This window comes from Ascaphus truei, chromosome 18 (genome assembly GCF_040206685.1).
Source record: "Ascaphus truei isolate aAscTru1 chromosome 18, aAscTru1.hap1, whole genome shotgun sequence".
NCBI classification, from domain to species: domain Eukaryota; kingdom Metazoa; phylum Chordata; class Amphibia; order Anura; family Ascaphidae; genus Ascaphus; species Ascaphus truei.
The window spans coordinates 29,262,782-29,267,799 of NC_134500.1; positions in this window are offsets into that span (position 1 = coordinate 29,262,782).

Below are 5,018 nucleotides of genomic sequence, written 5' to 3' on the forward strand. Positions count from 1 at the left end.
TGTGCGCTGGTGGGGATGTGTGTAGGATATAGTAGTGTGCGCTGGTGGTGATGTGTGTGGGATATAGCAGTGTGCGCTGGTGGTGATGTGTGTGGGATATAGGAGTGTGCGCTGGTGGGGATGTGTGTGGGATATAGGAGTGTGCGCTGGTGGGGATGTGTGTGGGATATAGAAGTGTGCGCTGGTGGTGATGTGTGTGGGATATAGCAGTGTGTGCTGGTGGTGATGTGTGTGGGATATAGTAGTGTGCGCTGGTGGTGATGTGTGTGGGATATAGGAGTGTGCGCTGGTGGGGATGTGTGTGGGATATAGTAGTGTGCGCTGGTGGTGATGTGTGTGGGATATAGGAGTGTGCGCTGGTGGTGATGTGTGCGGGATATAGGAGTGTGCGCTGGTGGGGATGTGTGTGGGATATAGCAGTGTGCGCTGGTGGTGATGTGTGCGGGATATAAAAGTGTGCGCTGGTGGTGATGTATGCGGGATATAGGAGTGTGCGCTGGTGGTGATGTGTGCGCTGGTGGTGATGTGTGTGGGATATAGCAGTGTGCGCTGGTGGGGATGTGTGTGGGATATAGAAGTGTGCGCTGGTGGGGATGTGTGTGGGATATAGCAGTGTGCGCTGGTGGGGATGTGTGTGGGATATAGCAGTGTGCGCTGGTGGGGATGTGTGTGGGATATAGCAGTGTGCGCTGGTGGTGATGTGTGCGCTGGTGGTGATGTGTGTGGGATATAGTAGTGTGCGCTGGTGGGGATGTGTGTGGGATATAGCAGTGTGCGCTGGTGGGGATGTGTGCGGGATATAAAAGTGTGCGCTGGTGGTGATGTGTGTGGGATATAGCAGTGTGCGCTGGTGGTGATGTGTGTGGGATATAGGAGTGTGCATTGGTGGGGATGTGTGCGGGATATAGTAGTGTGTGCTGGTGGTGATGTGTGTGGGATATAGCAGTGGTGATGTGTGTGGGATATAGCAGTGTGCGCTGGTGGGGATGTGTGTGGGATATAGTAGTGTGCGCTGGTGGGGATGTGTGTGGGATATAGCAGTGTGCGCTGGTGGGGATGTGTGTGGGATATAGTAGTGTGCGCTGGTGGGGATGTGTGTGGGATATAGTAGTGTGCGCTGGTGGGGATGTGTGTGGGATATAGTAGTGTGCGCTGGTGGTGATGTGTGTGGGATATATCAGTGTGCGCTGGTGGGGATGTGTGTGGGATATAGTAGTGTGCGCTGGTGGGGATGTGTGTGGGATATAGCAGTGTGCGCTGGTGGGGATGTGTGTGGGATATAGCAGTGTGCGCTGGTGGGGATGTGTGTGGGATATAGGAGTGTGCGCTGGTGGGGATGTGTGTGGGATATAGTAGTGTGCGCTGGTGGGGATGTGTGTGGGATATAGCAGTGTGCGCTGGTGGGGATGTGTGTGGGATATAGTAGTGTGCGCTGGTGGTGATGTGTGTGGGATATAGTAGTGTGGGATATAGCAGTGTGCGCTGGTGGGGATGTGTGTGGGATATAGCAGTGTGCGCTGGTGGGGATGTGTGTGGGATATATCAGTGTGCGCTGGTGGGGATGTGTGTGGGATATAGGAGTGTGCGCTGGTGGGGATGTGTGGGATATAGCGGTGTGCGCTGGTGGGGATGTGTGCGGGATATAGGAGTGTGCGCTGGTGGGGATGTGTGTGGGATATAGTAGTGTGCGCTGGTGGTGATGTGTGTGGGATATAGCAGTGTGCGCTGGTGGGGATGTGTGTGGGATATAGCAGTGTGTGCTGGTGGGGATGTGTGTGGGATATAGTAGTGTGCGCTGGTGGGGATGTGTGTGGGATATAGCAGTGTGCGCTGGTGGGGATGTGTGTGGGATATAGTAGTGTGCGCTGGTGGGGATGTGTGTGGGATATAGCAGTGTGCGCTGGTGGGGATGTGTGTGGGATATAGCAGTGTGCGCTGGTGGGGATGTGTGTGGGATATAGTAGTGTGCGCTGGTGGGGATGTGTGTGGGATATAGCAGTGTGCGCTGGTGGGGATGTGTGTGGGATATAGCAGTGTGCGCTGGTGGGGATGTGTGTGGGATATAGTAGTGTGCGCTGGTGGTGATGTGTGTGGGATATAGTAGTGTGCGCTGGTGGGGATGTGTGTGGGATATAGCAGTGTGCGCTGGTGGGGATGTGTGTGGGATATAGCAGTGTGCGCTGGTGGTGATGTGTGTGGGATATAGCAGTGTGCGCTGGTGGTGATGTGTGTGGGATATAGCAGTGTGCGCTGGTGGGGATGTGTGTGGGATATAGCAGTGTGCGCTGGTGGGGATGTGTGTGGGATATAGCAGTGTGCGCTGGTGGTGATGTGTGTGGGATATAGCAGTGTGCGCTGGTGGGGATGTGTGTGGGATATAGCAGTGTGCGCTGGTGGTGATGTGTGTGGGATATAGTAGTGTGCGCTGGTGGGGATGTGTGCGGGATATAGGAGTGTGCGCTGGTGGGGATGTGTGTGGGATATAGCAGTGTGCGCTGGTGGGGATGTGTGTGGGATATAGCAGTGTGCGCTGGTGGTGATGTGTGTGGGATATAGCAGTGTGCGCTGGTGGGGATGTGTGTGGGATATAGCAGTGTGCGCTGGTGGGGATGTGTGTGGGATATAGGAGTGTGCGCTGGTGGGGATGTGTGTGGGATATAGCAGTGTGCGCTGGTGGCGATGTGTGTGGGATATAGTGGTGTGCGCTGGTGGTGATGTGTGTGGGATATAGCAGTGTGTGCTGGTGGGGATGTGTGTGGGATATAGCAGTGTGCGCTGGTGGTGATGTGTGTGGGATATAGCAGTGTGCGCTGGTGGGGATGTGTGGGATATAGCAGTGTGCGCTGGTGGGGATGTGTGTGGGATATAGCAGTGTGCGCTGGTGGGGATGTGTGTGGGATATAGCAGTGTGCGCTGGTGGGGATGTGTGTGGGATATAGCAGTGTGTGCTGGTGGGGATGTGTGTGGGATATAGCAGTGTGCGCTGGTGGGGATGTGTGTGGGGGATGTGTGTGGGATATAGCAGTGTGCGCTGGTGGGGATGTGTGTGGGATATATCAGTGTGCGCTGGTGGGGATGTGTGTGGGATATAGGAGTGTGCGCTGGTGGGGATGTGTGTGGGATATAGCAGTGTGTGCTGGTGGTGATGTGTGTGGGATATATCAGTGTGCGCTGGTGGGGATGTGTGTGGGATATAGGAGTGTGCGCTGGTGGTGATGTGTGTGGGATATAGCAGTGTGCGCTGTTGGGGATGTGTGTGGGATATAGCAGTGTGCGCTGGTGGTGATGTGTGTGGGATATAGCAGTGTGCGCTGGTGGGGATGTGTGTGGGATATAGCAGTGTGCGCTGGTGGGGATGTGTGTGGGATATAGTAGTGTGTGCTGGTGGTGATGTGTGTGGGATATAGTAGTGTGCGCTGGTGGGGATGTGCGTGGTGATGTAGTAGTGTGCGCTGGTGGTGATGTGTGTGGGATATAGCAGTGGTGATGTGTGTGGGATATAGCAGTGTGCGCTGGTGGTGATGTGTGTGGGATATAGCAGTGTGCGCTGGTGGGGATGTGTGTGGGATATAGCAGTGTGCGCTGGTGGTGATGTGTGTGGGATATAGTAGTGTGCACTGGTGGTTATGTGTGTGGGATATAGCAGTGTGCGCTGGTGGGGATGTGTGTGGGATATAGCAGTGTGCGCTGGTGGGGATGTGTGTGGGATATAGTAGTGTGCGCTGGTGGTGATGTGTGTGGGATATAGCAGTGTGCGCTGGTGGTTATGTGTGTGGGATATAGCAGTGTGCGCTGGTGGTGATGTGTGTGGGATATAGTAGTGTGCGCTGGTGGTGATGTGTGTGGGATATAGTAGTGTGCGCTGGTGGGGATGTGTGTGGGATATAGCAGTGTGCGCTGGTGGTGATGTGTGTGGGATATAGCAGTGGTGATGTGTGTGGGATATAGGAGTGTGCGCTGGTGGGGATGTGTGTGGGATATAGCAGTGTGCGCTGGTGGTGATGTGTGTGGGATATAGCAGTGTGTGCTGGTGGGGATGTGTGTGGGATATAGCAGTGTGCGCTGGTGGGGATGTGTGCGGGATATAGCGGTGTGCGCTGGTGGTGATGGGTGTGGGATATAGTAGTGTGCACTGGTGGTGATGTGTGTGGGATATAGCAGTGTGCGCTGGTGGTGATGGGTGTGGGATATAGTAGTGTGCACTGGTGGTGATGTGTGTGGGATATAGTAGTGTGCGCTGGTGGGGATGTGTGTGGGATATAGCAGTGTGCGCTGGTGGGGATGTGTGTGGGATATAGTAGTGTGCGCTGGTGGGGATGTGTGTGGGATATAGCAGTGTGCGCTGGTGGTGATGTGTGTGGGATATAGTAGTGTGCGCTGGTGGTGATGTGTGTGGGATATAGTAGTGTGCGCTGGTGGTGATGTGTGTGGGATATAGCCGTGTGCGCTGGTGGTGATGTGTGTGGGATATAGTAGTGTGTGCTGGTGGGGATGTGTGTGGGATATAGCAGTGTGCGCTGGTGGTGATGTGTGTGGGATATAGTAGTGTGCGCTGGTGGTGATGTGTGTGGGATATAGTAGTGTGTGCTGGTGGGGATGTGTGTGGGATATAGCAGTGTGCGCTGGTGGTGATGTGTGTGGGATATAGTAGTGTGCGCTGGTGGTGATGTGTGTGGGATATAGTAGTGTGTGCTGGTGTTGATGTGCGTGGTGATGTAGTAGTGTGCGCTGGTGTTGATGTGTGCGGGATATAGAGTCGTGTGTGCTGGTGGGGATGTGTGTGGGATATAGCAGTGTGCGCTGGTGGTGATGTGTGTGGGATATAGCAGTGTGCGCTGGTGGTGATGCGTGTGGGATATAGCAGTGTGCGCTGGTGGTGATGTGTGTGGGATGTAGCAGTGTGCGCTGGTGGGGATGTGTGTGGGATATAGTAGTGGGGATGTGTGTGGGATATAGCAGTGTGCGCTGGTGGGGATGTGTGTGGGATATAGTAGTGTGCGCTGGTGGTGATGTGTGTG